The sequence below is a fragment of the Antechinus flavipes genome, chromosome 3 (genome assembly GCF_016432865.1).
Source record: "Antechinus flavipes isolate AdamAnt ecotype Samford, QLD, Australia chromosome 3, AdamAnt_v2, whole genome shotgun sequence".
Taxonomy (NCBI): domain Eukaryota; kingdom Metazoa; phylum Chordata; class Mammalia; order Dasyuromorphia; family Dasyuridae; genus Antechinus; species Antechinus flavipes.
In genome coordinates this window covers 396,114,916-396,127,217 of record NC_067400.1, presented here as the reverse complement: position 1 = coordinate 396,127,217, position 12,302 = coordinate 396,114,916, and positions in this window count along the sequence as shown.

Below are 12,302 nucleotides of genomic sequence, written 5' to 3'. Positions count from 1 at the left end.
CCATCGAAATTGATCATCACATTCTATTTTCTAATCAATTCTGCATGGGGATAATTTACATCCTTCATCTGATCACATTCAGGGTTATAGCTGTTGAATATCTTTTTTCTTCTATCTTATTCTCTTGTACCTTTTCTTTTCCTTGGTAGCATTTCCCTCTACAAATAAGTAGAAAGTGATAAAATAGGAATCTGTCTGACCCTTGTGATTTATATATAAAACAGCTTTTTTTCCCTCTCTGTTGTAGCTTTTCTTTTCCTTTTACTCTTCCCTTGATCTCAAATTAGCAAACAGTAAAGAGTAAATTTTCTTTTCCTTAAATTATTATTTATTTATGTATTATATTTGTTATGTATTATTTATTTACGCATTCCTCTTTCTGATATTTTAATTTTATTTCTTTTTTTAGCTAATCATCCCATCATATTCAACTCACACCCATTCCCGCTGTATACTCCTTATGACCAGTCTAATAATGAGAAGATTCTTAAGTGTTAGAAATACCATTTTTCCCATACAGAAATGTAAACAATTTAACTTCATTGAATCATTTGTGATTTCTCTTTCCTGTTTACTTTTTTTTTGCTTCTCTTAAGTCTTATATTTGAAAGTCAACGTTTTCTATTCAACTCTCGTCTTTTCATCAAGAATGCTTGAAAGTTCCCTATATGTTTTTCCTTTTTCTTTCTTTCTTGATAGGTTTCCTTGAGTATCATCCTTTATCTTTTGCCTTTTGGAATATTGTATTGCAAGATTTTTTTTTCTATAACTGCATATCTTAGGTGATCCTTGCTGTGGCTCCTTGCTACTTGAAATTTTTCTGACTGTTTCTGTTTTTAATTCGAATTGAAAGTTCTGGATTTTGACTATGACATACCTGGAAGTTTTCATTTTGAGATTTCTATCAGATATGACCAATTGAAAAACAAAAAATGTTTTTCTATTTTCACTTTGCTCTTTTTAAGAATCCTAAGCAGTATTCTTTTTTTTCTTTTCTAAATTCCATTTTAATTTTTAACACATTACATTCCAATAAACATTTTTACTGTAACATATAAAAAGATATTTCAGCACATTAAAATGTATCATACAAGCTTTATTTTCATTTGCACTGAGAAATATTATGCAATAGAAAACATTCAAAAATGCATCATCTATTGTTTAATATATTATATCTGAAACATATTGTATAAATACTTATTGGTAGCATCACTGCCAATTTTTAAAACCTGGTTGGTCTTCATCCTTGTATCTTTTATAATAACTTTCAAATATTGTTCTAAGTTAGGATATTTTGTTTATGTAAGAAATCTTAAATCTTTTACTTTCTGACATTTTGTTTTTTAACGATGTCAATTCACCAGAAACAGAATAATATCTTAAATGACATTTTTGGTGATTATTTTTATCTAATATTATTCATCAAATTTTTGTTTCATCCATAGGAAAGGTTTAATATAGTCTATGGTAAAAAAAAAAAAAATCCTGACTATTTTCTTATCTTCAGTCTAGAGCTTGGCTTTCCCTATAATCATGGTCCATAACAAACTATCATCTAAGTATAATTCTTTATATTTTTTCATCATGATGTGATCACTTAATATCAAATGACTATCATAGGAATTAAATCATTCAGATTGTGTGGCTCAGAATGGTGAGTGATCACCATTTAATAAAAATTTTTTAAAAAGCTGGAGATATCTCTAGGGGCAAAACAAAAGTTTATTATATGTTTTCCTGAGAACCAGGTGTCCCTCCTTAAGGAGGAGGCACCTTTTGGACAGGTATGACACTTTAAATAGTCCCTAATGCAGATACCCCTCCCACCACTGATCCTCATCCTCATTGGCTGAAGTTCTTAAATTCTAAATGTGGGAACTATCCAGAAAATTGAATTTTGGCCAATAGGTACATAGCAGCCTATATTTGATCGACGTAGGGGGAAAATGATATCATGGGAGAATAGTAGAAAGGAGACTTAGGTATGTCCTTGAGTCCCTTGAGGTCCAAAGACTACCTTCAGGCCTACTCCAACTCTGGGGTAGGTGAAGTCTTACTCGATTTTCACAACTGCCTTGAGATCATTCTGAGATAGCTGATATTAAATCCACTTTCAAAGATTTTGAATCTTATTGTCATTTAAGCTCTATGATTGTAGAGGGACCAAAACTCTGAAAAGGTGTACTTGAATCAAGGACAGCAGGGTTCTTAGAGCTAAGCACCTACTCAGTGTGAGATAATGGTTCTCTAAACATATACTTAATGTGATGGTGATATAATGGGCAGTTGCACATGCTCAGTTGTTGTAGTGATGTAATCGTACTGAGGCATTTAAGATCTGAGAGGAATGGGAATTGAGAATCTCTCAGCCACAGACATTCCATTTTTGACCATACTCCTGGTGGCTCTTCTGCTTCCTGCAGTCCTCCACTAAGATCAAGGCTGGTCCTCCAGAAAGCTAGCCTGAACATTGCATATGATAAGTCATTATTCCAGTAATACTTCCCTTAGAATGTCCTAAAAAGCATAAAATCTATAATCTGTTTGTTGTTATCATTTCACTTTCAAATGGGATATGTGGAGAAAACAGTGTTCTTATCCATAATCTATACTTTCAATATTTGTGATTCCATTCACGTGATAACTAAGATCCATTGATTTATATTTGGCATCTTTTTTAATCTTGCAAACACTGCAATTATATCAGGCTTAGTGTTTATACTCAACACCCATCACTTTTTTTGTGATAAATCATTGTTGTTCTCTTTGTATTATGTTATCAGATAATCCCTCTTGGCTCCTTGCTGAAGTTTAATTTCAAGGCAATTATTCTCATAGGTGTTCAAAGGTATTTGCCATTGTCAAGAAGTATATCTAGCAGAGTCTCATGGAAAAGAATTCCTTATTGCCCATATAGGGCAGCAAGATGGTGTAGTGGATAGAATGTGGAATCTGGAGTCAGGAAGGTTCTTCTTTGGAGTTCAAATCTAACTTCACACATTTATTAGCTATTGGACCCTAGGCAAATCATACTCTGTTTGCCTCAGTTCCTCATCTGTAAAAATGAGCTGGAGAAGGAAATGGCAAAACACCTCAGTATCTTTGTCAAGAAAATCTCAGTTGAGATCATGAAGAATCAGACATGACTAAAAAATGACTAACCCATAATAACCCTTCCAAACAAAGGTCCTACTAGCAGCTACTATTTACAGCTGGCATTGTAATAATTAAAGCAAGCCCCAGAACACCACTGAGTCTTATTTTTTGGTGAGGTTATATTTATCTGAAACAAATAGACATATTGAACAAAACAATATCAGTCCTATGACTTGAAATGTAATGCCGGAGAAACTGAGGCAGGAGAGAGATTAGAGAGTTTTTAATATTTTATTAATGGGAGAGTAAAATTGACTGGATAGGACTCTCATCTCAAATTATCCAGTCAGACAGAGATAAAGATATACTAGGACCAAAAAAATCGATGTTGGTCCCAGGGCTGGAGGAGACTGTCATCCCAAAGAATCCAGCGTCCAGCATACAGCCGCCAGCTGCCAGCCTCCAGCCTCCAGCCTCCAGCAATGAATGGAGGAATCCCAACTTCTTAAATACCTTTTCTCTAAACAAAGGAAGGGGTAAGAAGCCTGGGAAAACTTCTATCAGGATGGGGAGGCCATAAATTCTAAAAACCCAGAGACAGGATTTCAGAATACAAAGAAGTAAAGATATCAGTGAGGTATCTTGGAATATTTTAGAGGGATATTGTAAATTCTTGAGGACAGAAAAGAGTCAGGAGGTCTACTCTCTTGTTTATCTTGCTAATTTATAACCTTAGAGTAAATAGTCCTCAGTCTTAATGGGTCAGAGGGGAATTTACAACTAAAGAGATTGAGACAGAACAGTTAAACTGAGACAAGGGAAACTTGTACAGGGAAACTGAGTCAGGACAGTTAAAAAGAACTGTGCATAACAGAACTATTCAAGTAGAACTGATATCTTCAAACAATAAATCAGGCATGCAATAATATTGGTTGCCCAGTCCATTTTTTAATTGTGATTTTCAAAGAGATGATTCTTTTTTTTTTTAATTTATTTAAAGTTTTGAATTCCAAATTCTATCTCTCCTCTTTTCTATCCCCTCCCAGAAGTAGTAAGCAATCAGATAGATATAGGTTATATATGTGCAATTATATAAACCATTTCCATATTAGTCATTTTGTACAAATTTTAAAAATTAAAGTCAAAATTAGCATGTTTCTATATTAATATATGTTATTCTATATTAATAACAGTTCTTTCTTTGGAAGTAAATAGTACATGTCATCATTAGTCCTTTGTGATTGTGATTGTCTTGGACTATTGTATTGCCGAAAAGTGCTAAATCATTCACAATTCTCTATCAAACAACATTGCTGTTGTGTGTATAACATACTTCTGGTTCTATTCCAAATAGTTTAACTAGCATTGGAATTCATTGTTCTTTAAAGGTTTTTGTAGAATATTCATAGGAATTCATCTGCCTGGGGATTTTTTTCCTCTTAGGAAGTTTATTGGGGAATTATTTAATTTCTTTTTCTAAGATTGGATTATTTAAGTCTTTTATTTCTTTTGCAGATTAACAAATCCAGATTAGGATAACTTTATTTCAGCAGATATCTATCCATTTCGTTTAGATTTTCAAATTTATTGGCATACAGTTGAGCAAAATATCTGCTAACAACTGTCTTAATTTCCTCTTAATTGGTGGTGAATTCACCCCTTTTATTTCTGATACTAGTAATTTGGTTTTCTTCTTAGCTTTTTTAATCAAATTAATCGATGATTTATTTATTGGGGGGTTCTTTTCATAAAACTAGCTTTTCGTTTTATTTATTAGTCTAATGATTTTCTTACTTTCAATTTTATTAATCTTTCTTTTGATTTTCAGGATTTCGAATTTGGTGTTTAGTTAGAGATATTTATTTCTTTCTAGTTTTTTTTTTAAGTTGCATGCCCAATTCATTGATCTGATTTTTCTCTATTTCATTGATGTAAGCAATTAGAGATAGAAAATAATACTGCTTTGGCTACATCCCACAGCTTTTGGTACGTTGTCTCTGTGTTGTCATTTTCTTTCATGAAATTATCAATGGTTTCTATGATTTGTTCTTTGACCCAGTCCTCCTGATTGCTGTTATAGTAATGAAGTTGTTAAAGAGTTATATTATCTTGCCATATATCAACATAAACAATTTAACCTTATTGAATTTCTTGTGTTTTATCTTTCTAATTTCTTTTTTCACCTTCTTATGTTTCCCTTGAATCTTGTACTTGGAGGTCAAATTTTTTATTCACTTTGATTTTTTTAAATTAGAAATACTTGAAAGTCCTCTATGATGTTAAATATCCATTTTCTTCCTGAAAAAAACTATATTCAGTTTTGCTCAATACAATGATTCTTGGTGGTAATTCTAACTCCTTTGCCTTCTAGTGCCTTATAGTTCTTTAATGTGGAAGCTACCAAATTCTGGATAATCCTGACTGTGTCACCACAATGTTTGAATTGTTTCTTTTTGGTTATTTATAATACTTTCTGCTTGATCTATGATTTTTGGAATTTGGTATGATGTTTCTTAGAGATTTCATTTTGGGATCTCTTTCAAGCAGTGATTGGTAGGCTCTTTCAATTTTTATTTTGCTCTATGGTTCTAATATATCAGGGCAGTTTTCTTTGATAATTTCTTGAAAGAATTTGTCCAGGATTTTTCTTTATTTTATTTTTTTGATCATGGACTTCAAGTAGTTTGATAATTATTTTATTATCTCTGTTGGATCCATTTTCTAAGTCAGTTGTTTTTTCAATGAGAAATTTCATATTTACTTTGATTTTTAAATAGTTTTTTTATTTTGTTTTATCATATCATGATGTCTCATGTAGTTATTAGTTTCCACTTATTCAATTCTGATTTTTAAGGAATTTTTTTCTTCAGTGAACTTTTGTACTTCTTTTTCCCTTTAAACAATTTCATTTTTTATGGGGTTTTTTCTTTAGTAAATTTTTGTATATCTTTTCCCATACTATTGACTCTTTTTTTTTTTTATGATACTCTTTAATTACTCATTTCTTTTCTCAATCTTTCTTCTATTTATCAGATTTCCTTTAAAATCCGTTTAAAGCTCTTCTAGGAATTCTTTTTTCATTCTGAAATCAAATTACATTTTTCTTTGAGGCTTCAGATGTAGCTATTTTGACATCATTGTCCTCTTCTAAATTGATGCCTTAATCTTTCCTGTAACTTTCTACAGTAAAATTCTCTTTTTTTTCAGCCTTTTCATGATTGGAGTTTTTATGTGAGAGCTAGGCTCTGGTCTTACACTGTGCCAAGCTTTATTACTGAAGTTCTGGGTCTTACTGCTGGCTTTCACTAGGATTCAGGGTTTAGCTTCTTGCTTTCTCTGGACTTTTTTTCTGGCTTGTACTGAAGGGAGGAGGGTCTCCCTGTTGGCCTCCCCTGAGTATGGGGTTTAGCTGCTGACCTGTTCTAGCGGTAGGGACCTTGCTGCTTGGTTGCTTTCCTGACAAAATCTTTCTGGTGGGATCTGTTGCTGATCTGCCCCAAGGGTAGGGCCCTGCTACTGGGTTGCTATGGAAACAGGACTTCTCTGTTGATAGGTCCTTGAATGGGAGGTTTCTCACTGTTGGTCAGCTCCAAGAGGAGCTTCACTACTGATTAATAATGGGGTCTAGGCTGAGCTGGTAGCTTGTGTTGGGATGGGGCTTTGCTGAGTCACAGAGCCTGTTCATTTGCCCAGAGGGCTGCTGGTTTGCAGCAGGGCAGGGTTTTACTGATGGATGATGTCAGGCTTGGATCCTTGTTGCAGGTGCACTACTTTGAAGTTGGCTGCTGCAGCAGCTCTTACACCTCATTTTTTTTTTTTTTTTTTCTGAGGCAATTGGGGTTAAGTGTTTTGCCCAGGATCACACAGCCAGGAAGTGTTAAGTGTCAGATCATACTTGAACTCAGCTCCTCCTGACTTCAGGGCTGGTGCTTTATCCACTGCACCACCTAGCTGCGCCAGGACTTACACCTCATTACCCTGCCACCCCAGTGAGACAGCCTTTTCCTGCTATGCTGGTAAATTGCTTTTCTGCTTCTACTTCAATTCTGAAGTGGTTTTCTAGTTGTCTGGAGGGAAATTTGGAAGGGCTAGAATGGGTTCCTCCACTGGACATCTCCAAATAGATAATTCTTTAGTTTATCTCTCATTGGCTATTTTACAGCACATTGTTTCATATGTGCACTCTGTGTGTGTGTGTGTGTGTGTGTGTGTGTGTAGTATTTTTTTTTCAGTCTTCTGATTTTGTTCCAGCATTCCTTATTGAGTTGTTTCTGTTTAACCCATTCTAATTTTCAGGTCATTCAATTCTTGGGGAGGCTTTTTGTCTAGTTGGTTAACATCTTTTGAAAAAATCAACATTCAATAAATTGGATTCTTTCTATCTTTCAGAAGTTAATTGAAAGGGTTCAAAAATGCAGTCTGTTATAAAAAAACTGTATGCAAAAGTCTGTTCCTTTTCTTGTTTTACCAAGAATACTGTCAATATATGCAGAGATCATTCTTATATTTATAAGAGCGGAAAAAAGTCACATGACATGATAAATTTTTTGTCTTCTTAATTACTTTTCTTAGTATTACTATTTTCCTTTTTTTTTTTTTTTTTCGGTATTTTCCCCTCCCCTGAGAAATCTTATTAAACTGACACTTTCCATTTTAAGTCTATTGGAATTATGTTGGATCACTGTATTGCTGAGAAGAGCCATCTATCATAGTTTGATAATCTTGCATGTTCATGTTCAATGTTCTCCTGATTCTGCTTACTTCACTCAGCATCAGTTCATGTAAGTCTCCCTAGATTTTCCTGAAATAAGCTGATGATTTCTTTTAGAACATTAATATTCTATTACATTCATATACCATTACTTATTCAGCCATTTCTCAATTAATAGGTATCCATTCAATTTTTAATTCCTTGATACCACAAAAGAGCTGCTATAAATATTTTTGAACATGCAGTCTTATCCCCTCTTTTATGATCTCTTTGAGAGTATGCAGAATTTGGTTGCTCTTTGGACATAGTTCCAAATTGCTCTCCAGAATGGCTAGATTAGTTCACAACTCTTCCAACAATGCATTAGTCTCCCAATTTTCCCATATTATTTTTTCCTGTCATTTTAGATAATCTGAGAGGGATGAGGTGGTACTTTAGAGTTGTTTTTATTTGTATTACTTTAGTCAATATTCATTTTGTCTTCTTGAGTGTCATTTTGATTTCACATATAGCACTTAAGGAACTGAAATGTAGAGTCCAAATTTGACAGTTCCACTTTATAGATCCATTTGGTTACCTTAATATATTTCTTCTGTTTCTGTACTATATTTTTATTCTCCAAATAATGTTATCTGTAAATGTCCCTAACATGATATGGCTTGAGGCTTACATCAAACTTTTTGAAGATTTTTCTTTTTTCTTTAGTTTTTATTGACATCTTTAAATTTTAACAACATTTTCATTTCCAAATATTTTCCTTCTCCATTCTCCATCCAATGAATTATTTATTGTAATAAGAATGTTTTAAAAGTTCTTTCCATCCTCTTTTTTTTTTCTTTTTCAATTAAATTTTTATAGGAAATGGTGAAGATCAACTTCAATATCTTTAATTTTTTCCATTAATCAATCTTAGCTTATTTGAAAAGTTCAGATTGAATCTACTATAGTCATATTCTGTGTTTTCTCACATTTATCTTCTCCCATCTTTCTCCTACTTCCTGATAGAATGTAAAGTCCTTTCAATCAGGGACTATTTAATTTTTGTCTTTGTATCCCCAGTGCCCAATACAGTACCTGGCATATAGTGATTCCTTGATAATTTATATATATATGCATATATATGTGTATATATATTATTGTTATATAATATATAATAATATATTGTCATGTATATATAATAATTATATAATAAACACATTTATATATAAATAATAAATATAATAATTAACATATAATAAACAACTAATAAATGATTGATTGGTTGACTAATTATCCAGTTTGGGAGTTGATTTATAATCATTGTTCTACCTTGCCAATAGTCTGATTATATACAGAGAGTTGTTTCTGATGTTATCTACATCTGTAACTTGTTTGGTTGTCAGTTAAGATTCAGTCAGTGGGAAGATAGGTGATTGAATGGAGTGTCAGGCCTGGAGTCAAGAAGAATTATCTTCATGAGCTCAAATCTGGCCTCAAGTCATTTAGTAGCTGTGTGATCCTGGGCAAGTCACTTAACCCTGTCCACCTCAGTTTTCTCATCTATAAAGTGAGCTGAAGAAGGAAATGGCAAATCATTCTAACACCTTTGCCAAGAAAACCCCAAATGGGATCATGAAGATTTAGACATAACTGAAATGAAATGATAACAACAAAAAAGACATAATCAATAGTTTGTTTATTCAGCCTGAATCATATTTTTGTTTCAACTATGAGAAAAGTAAATTATTGTTATATAGTTTAAAAGTATAGGAACAAGATATCTCTATGACAGATTAAATAAATCTTAAGAAATAGTGTAGTTAAATGAACAAATCATTAAAAATGCCTAATTGGATATTGTCTGTTTTCCCCAGAAATGGAATAATATTTTCATGAAACCTTATTTCTGCAGCTGAGGAAATTCCATGATAAATTTTTGTTTAACAAGAAAACATTTTGCCTCTGTATTTTAAATATGTACTGAAAAAAGTACAGCTCAAGCTTTTAAGGAAGAATTCCTCTTAATCTATAGTAAACAATTATCTCCCCCATAATATTTAATGTTGTTTTATTGTTCATTAAAATACATATATGCTATTTTTTTAAAAGCTGCTATGAAACTTTTTGAATGAAAAGCCATTTGGAATGAACTGTCTGAAACCAATCTTTGCAATTCAGCTATAAATCAGTGCCTGAACTAAGGATGCTCAGAACTCAGAAGACACCAACAAGGTCCCCTACTCTAGAGGCATCAAACAAGGCCAGGTCTACAACACTACAGAGTGGGGCCTAAACCAGATCAAAATATAACTGGGGAATATTTAGCAAAATAAATAAAAATACAATAAAATACAGATAATATTAGATTTTAAAATTAATGAAGACACAACTCTCAAGGATCTTTTTGTACAAGTTAGTGCCCTCCATTTCTACTAGAGTTTGACATCACTGTGTCCAGCCTACTCATTTTATAAATAAGGAACCTGAGGACCAGTGGCATGCCAAGATCCTTGAAAATAGTAGCAAACTGGGATTCTACTTCAGATTCTCTCCAAAATGCTTCCTGCTGTACCACCCTGGCCCCTAAGGATGGGAAAGGAAAGAGACTGTGTAGCCCACCCACCTATGTACTCAGGGAAGGGAGAGAAGAGGAAAAAGTAGGAGGAAGACTTCACATTTACTTAAGAAGTGGGCAATCTAAATAATAATAATTACACAAAAAAGAGATGATATGGTTTGACTTGGAATCAAGACCTGGATTTGAATCCTGACATTTGTTAATTCCATTTAGCTGAATTTTCTTTCTGTTTAAAATGTTGACAATAATTGAGGTATCCACATCACAGGATTGTTATGAGGATTATAATAAATAATGGCTGTAAAGTATTTTGCAAAACTTTTAATCTCTCTCTTTCTCTCTCTATCTCTTGCCTCTCTGTCAGCTATTATTCTCTCCTACTGACTGACTTCCTGTAAAATGAGGGGGTTGAAGTCAGTGATCTCTATTGTACCTTCTAGCTCTACCATCTTATGTTTCCAAGGCACTAAACACAAAGTGATGAATTTACAGAATAGTGTGATATTGGATACTTATTCTTGTCAAAGAAGTGTTTAACTATGGAAGTTTCTGTAATGATACTGATTTGAAAGCAGATGGTTGGAGGGAAGCAGTAAGGCTTGAGATATTATTTATGGATGTTAGATATCATAAAACCAAAATTTGCATGTAAACCCAAAACACTCCAAAGTTTTTTAGTATCTTGAGGATTACATGAAGAAATAGTACCCATGCATGAAGCTACAAATCATTATATATGAACTTGAGTAATTTACAAAGTGAAACCTGAACAAACATACTGTTATACTAGTAATACCATGCCCAATACCATTGGACTTATTTTTTAAATCTATTTTATACATTTGAGAGGCACCCAGCACATACATTATATGATTCATTGAGTACACTGCTGTATTACTTTATAAATATATTTTTTTTATTTCTCACATATAACTGCTGGAATGTTTGTAATATAGTAAAATTTCAACAGTAAAATGGATATTTTTCTTTTCTACATTTTGAGGAATATCTATTTGTAGGGTGGGCTTATAAATAAATTGCCTCATTTAAATGTATTTTTGGCCAGAAGACATTGAGTTCCTAAAAATCTTTGTACAAGTCCTAGCAGGCAGAATCATCTCAACCCCTAATATCTTCTCTAGATAGAAGATATATCTTAAATGATTTTCTTCCAAAACAATCACTTATACCCACAACTGTTTGTCCAATGAAAAATGGATTTCTAGTGAAGGTGACAGTGCAAAGTAATACATGTATGCATAGTAATTATTAAGTAATTATAAAATATTCTAATTATAGTATCACTCAGTTGGGTGCAACATCTGACAGTGAAAAACAGAAACAGCAGTATTAGTAAGGAGTCTGGGTTAATGGGAAAGGAGTAGAGCCAGTGATCATTCATCAGCTTCCAAAAGTATGATACCAATAGTACACAGTAAGATAGGGTAGCCAGTCAACTACATAAATTCGCTTATAAATATACCTGCTGAAGACTCTGAATTTAGAATTAGCCTTTGATTCAACAATCACTTAGACATAGTTTGTTTTTCTCAGCCCTCTTTTAATACTTCCCTCAACCCATACCTTTATTGTATTTCTTCCCACACACCCCAACTGAATTACTGGTCAATTTTTGGGATAATCTCTAATTGCTCAGGATCTCAAAACCAAGTGTGTTTTCCTGGGTAGACACTTCCAAGGGTCTACAACTTTGTAGAGAGAAAACTCACAAAATGCTATCTAAAAGCTGTTTTCAGTTAGCAGGTAAATAGAAAGAGTCTCACAAATTAATTTGAGAATGTTCATTTCAATTTATTAAACTTATTAAAATTTACTACCGTGTTTCCCTGATAATAAGACACTGTCTTATTAAATTTTTTGGACAGAAAACCACCAGAGGGCTTATTTTCAGGGGAGGGCTTATTTTAATGAACATTG